This window comes from Rattus rattus, chromosome 7 (genome assembly GCF_011064425.1).
Source record: "Rattus rattus isolate New Zealand chromosome 7, Rrattus_CSIRO_v1, whole genome shotgun sequence".
Classification (NCBI taxonomy): domain Eukaryota; kingdom Metazoa; phylum Chordata; class Mammalia; order Rodentia; family Muridae; genus Rattus; species Rattus rattus.
In genome coordinates this window covers 75,117,949-75,123,300 of record NC_046160.1, presented here as the reverse complement: position 1 = coordinate 75,123,300, position 5,352 = coordinate 75,117,949, and the positions used below count along the sequence as shown (strand labels likewise).

At 33.1% G+C, this 5,352-nt stretch overlaps 1 pseudogene; it reads right to left on the bottom strand.

Annotated features, from left to right (window-relative positions):
- Positions 1 to 319: 319 nt before the first annotated feature.
- LOC116906505 lies at positions 320 to 412 on the bottom strand (annotated as a pseudogene).
- Between the last annotated feature and the right edge of the window lie 4,940 nt (positions 413 to 5,352).

The following is a 5,352-nucleotide window of genomic DNA, read 5'->3' as shown; positions in this document are numbered from 1 at the left end:
TCTTTGGTGATGTAACACTCTTGCTTAAGAAGTTTTATGCATCATCATCTAATCATCATGTGAATATACATTTTTACTTAAGAAATTATAATCACAATGTTTAAAAACATTGTACTCTTAGTTGCTGATCTATAAAGAATAATAGATAGTAACTACTTCTACAATGCATATATATACATATATAATACATCATATATATTATATGACATTGTATATTTTACTTCTTGAACTAATAACTGAAAATTTTAAGATATTTCACTGTGAAAAATAATTTTTTGAAGTATTAATTAACAGGAACTAGATATATGCTGAAGAAACTATAGGATGTTAATATAATATCTAAATATAATAGACACTAATATAATAAATTATACTTCTACACTTGATCTTAGCCAAAAGGCCGAGAAGCGATAATAAATTATACTTCTATATTAATAGTAATTTTTAATTAATAAGGATTATTTAGGTACCTTCAAAATCATCCATTCTATTCTTTTCCTTAAGTACTGCTGAAGATATTTTAAAGGAATATTCAGGTATATATTTCAAAAATGATCAATTTGATCATAACACGCCTTTTCTTTATGTTTACCAGTTGCGTCTTACTCCATTTGGAATAAAATCTAAACTCATAGCAGTGGCATAGAAAGTTTTATTTTCCTAATTTCATATTGTTTTGTTGTATTATCCTTTTCTTTCATCTTATTTGTGTCACCGACCAGCTCCTTAACACTTTCTGGAATCTGCTACCCATGTATGCCTTAGCGATTCATGGTAAGGCTTGCATTATTTGCATTGGGTTCTTAGAACAATGTTTCCTAGGATATGTTTATCTTGACTACCAAATAAACATCTCTTTCCTACATCTTCTGTTACTTTGTTCTGGCCTTTTCTCATCCTCACATTTTTTTTTACTGATGGAATATTGCATATAAGTGGTTCATTTGCTTAGTCTGCTTCGAACCCGTCCTCGTGAGAACAATATTTTCCCTGTTCTTAACTGTATCTTCAGTGCTTCGAATGGAGAAAGGTCATTAGGTTAAATTGGATGTGAATAAATTTTAAATAAGCAGAATACACATATCTCTAAATTTTTATGAGTTCAAAATATTGTTGGCAGAATATTAAGAATAGTTATGGCTCCAACAATAATCAAGTCAGCTAATATCAGACTTAAGTAAGCCTTTGGACAAGGATTTCTTCTTTTTCATTTTTTTTCGTATAGAATAGTTTATTCAGGGCATCTGGAGAAGAAGTGAGAGGATAATGGAGGCAGAGGAAGGAAGAGAGAGATAGAAATATATATATATATATATATATATATATATAGAGAGAGAGAGAGAGAGAGAGAGAGAGAATGAGTAGGAGGAGGAGGAAGAGGAGGAGGAGGGCAGGAAAGGGAAGGGACGTAGAGGAGTACAGGAGTAGAGAAGTAGAGTCTAGCCATGAACACATGGAGAGAAAGGGGGTGATGGGACAAGAGAACAGAGCAGGGACAGGAAGGCAAGTGTAAGAGAGCAAGAGAGAGAGGAGGGCACAAGAAGCCCTGATTTCTATTATTGTTCTAACTTTCTGACCTGATAACTTTAATAAAATCAAAACAGATATAATACATCATAGGAAAGGGACAAATTGCCTACTTTTTTCAATAATGACCTTGAAATTGTCATGAATCATTGCCTCTTCTTAATTATTTTCTGGATATTTTCTCTTTTCTTTCTTATATGTGGATAGCCCCCATATACTTACATTAAACATTTTGTCAGTCATAAAGAATCTTTGAATGAGGTAACCCAATTACCGAAAAATGCACATGGTATGCACTCATTGATAAGTGACTATTAGCCCAAATGCTTGAATTATCCTAGATGCACAGAATACAGGAAATCAAGAAGGATGACCAAAATGCGAATGCTTCTCTCCTTCTTTAAAAGGGGAACAAGAATACCCTTGGGAGGGGATAGGGAGGCAAAGTTTAGAACAGAGGCTGAAGGAATGCCCATTCAGAGTCTGCCCCACATGTGGCCCATGCATATACAGCCACCAAACTAGATAAGGTGGATGAAGCAAGGAAGTGCAGGCTGACAGGAACCGGATGTAGATCTCTGCTGGGAGACACAGCCAGAATACTGCGAATGCCAACAGCAAACCACTGAACTGAGAACGGGACCCCCCCACCCATCCCCACCCCCGGTTGAAGAAATCAGAGAAAGGACTGAAAGATCTGAAGGGGCTTGAGACCCCATATGAACAACAATGCCAACCAACCAGAGCTTCCAGGGACTAAGGCACTACCCAAAGACTATACATGGACTGATCCTGGGCTCCAATTGCATAGGTAGCAATGAATAGCCTAGTAAAGGGACCAGTGGAAGGGGAAGCCCTTGGTCCTGACAAGGCTGTACCCTCAGTGAACGGTATTCTTGGGGGAAGGGCAGTAAAGGGGGGAGTATGGAGAGGGGAACATCCATATAGAAAGGGAATAGGAAGTATTAGGGGGATGTTGGCCTGGAAACCGAGAAAACGAATAACATTTGGAATGTAAATAAGAAATACCCAATTTAATAAAGAAGGAAAAAAATCTTTATTATTATTTTATACATAAAACTAATATTTGTTTAGATTCAATGATTAGACTCTTCATATTTTAGGTAAAAGTTGCACAAGTATATACAATAAATTAATATCCATATTAACAGGAGAGAAACTATTGAAAATATTTATGTAAATAAAGAAAACAGAAAATAATTATAAATGAAAACATTCTTGAAAATATAAAAACTTATATTTTCTTTTTATGGCAAGAGATAGGAAAAGGTGATGTAAGAATCTTAGTAAAGAATAACACTTTGAGGAATGATTAGTAGGATTTCAGTAGAACAGAATAAGCTCACAACTTTTAGAGATACCTATCTTTGTATAGCATGGTATATCTAGTCTCTTTTGAGCCAGTCTTCTCTCTTCAATGAAAGTTTTAAAAGAAATGTAATGAAGACAGCTCTAAAGTGTGAAGGAAAACAGCTCACTGCAACTATCTGAAATTTGGAATAAATCATCTAAAAGCAGTATGTTTTTTTTTTGTTTTGTTTTGTTTTGCTGACAGGTTATTTTTATTGGATGCTTTTTTTTAATTCAACTTTTTTTCATCTTTATTAAATTGGGTATTTCTTTGTTATTTTCTTTCCCTGTTTCCTGGGCATAAGCCTCCTATTCCATCCCCCTCCGCTGTACTTTCTAAATCCATTCATTGTTAAAATATTACCTATCATCTTTACATTAATGAAAACCCATTTTAGTTTTAAAACACCTTTAATGTGTTAATTAATAATGTCAATAGTGTGAATAAAGAGCCCTTTACAAAATTATATAAATGAAAATTGATGTGAAGTTTTTATTAACATTTAAAAGGTTTAAATTATTGATTCAAAATATTCACATTTGTATTAGCACACATTTCTCCTTCTCCATTATACTTGATAATTAATAGTAACAACAAACCTTGAAAAGGCAGATAAATTTCTTGCCATCTGTGATCATCCATCTTAACAATGTCAGATATATACATTTTCCTCCAAGTTAATCAGGAATTAACTCAGTATTAGTGAGGAAATCAATATTTTACTAAAGCAAATGTTATACAGTAAAAGAAAAGAAAACTCTAATGCAAACCATGATGCAACTAATAAAACACAGAGCATTAATCGATCAGGATTGAGAAGAAAAAGATTTTTAGAATGATGAACATGTCTTCAGAAGGGATTTGTGATTTGCGTTACTTGGGTATACTGTGCTAACACTGTAGCTTTGCTAAGTTTATGAGAACAGGAGTGCACAATTTTTATTTTGAGCAGAGATAATGTCTAGTCATGCTCTTAGTATGTAAGCATAAAAGGCTAATATAGAGGAGCACAATAAGCTATATTCAAGAAAGCTAGGGTGAAGAACACATAAATAATTCAAGTAGTATAAAATATGTTGGATTTCTGACACCTCAAGTTTCTTGTTGTTGTGATGTATTAAAGAAGTTTAAAGATTGTCTTTGGATTTAGGCCACAAAATACCTTTGTTAATGTGACTGAATGTATATTTTGGGGGATGTATATGTACATGTGTTTTATGTATGTGAAAGATTAGCTAGTACAAATATTCTGGGATACAATTAATGATAAGAAATATTAAAAGGATAGAAATTAGCATAAGAGGATAGTATAAAATGGAAACACACTCAGTATGCCCTGGTTATCACAATTATCAGAATAAAACATAAATGTTTTCATGAGTTCAAATTTGATGAAAAATAATCTGAAACATTTCAATAGAGAATTGAGAACCTAACTATCTGCCAAGAAGACTCAGAAAAGAAACTGAACGTGAAATCTAAGTGTAACTAATGATAAATAGAAATTAGTAGAATGGATTCCATAGTAGAATATTTTTTTTTGAATTATGGTGAGTTTAGGAAATAATTCTAAACATTTCTTTTTGGTTAAATTGACTCAGATCCCTAACAGCAGAAAGTCTATGCTTAATAAACATACATATATGTACTAGGATATATTTACAGGATGCTTGCACCAATGCTATTTGTCATAGATAAAAACCATAAAATGCAAACAAAAGAGATTCAGAAAAGTCACATACGAAAAGATGTGCAAAATAGCAACAAAATACTACATGACAATAGCAGTATGCATGCTTCATCTTGAACAGAATGGATGAATGAAACTAATATGTAAAGTGAGTAATTGGAAAAAATACAATCATTATTTCAGAAAAATAACAACTTAAATGGTATAATTTTGGAAATGTATTTGTGCAAGGCATGAATATGTCTGCAATAGGAAAAGGAATGTGAAGGGGGGAATAATTGGTTTTAGATTGGATTTTACGCATGCTCCGTGAGAGGAAAACTTGCTTGGTACTGTAAGAACTTATGGTTGAAGAGGTCATAGACCCATGGGAAAAACTACAAATGATAATTTTCTAAATGTGCTTAGTAAGAAACTGCACCTACTTTGACTTCCATGTATCTTTTGTTTAGTAAAACTCTCAGACCTCAATAGAGAAATTTCATTATGCATGAAAGATGGCTAAGCACACAGAAATTCCTGACCAGAGCCAGGAGAACAAATGTGCATAGAATATACAGTCATAAGTGGAACATATAAATACCATCCAATTCCCAAAGGATCGGGGAAATGACAAAGGAATGTCTAGAAAAGTCAAGGTATTAGGGAAATGACACGCTTCACAATTGTCACAAATAACATAAAATACTTTGGTGTTACTCTAATCAAGCAAGCTAAAGATCTGTATGACAAGAACTTCAAGTCTCTGAAGAAAGAAATCAAA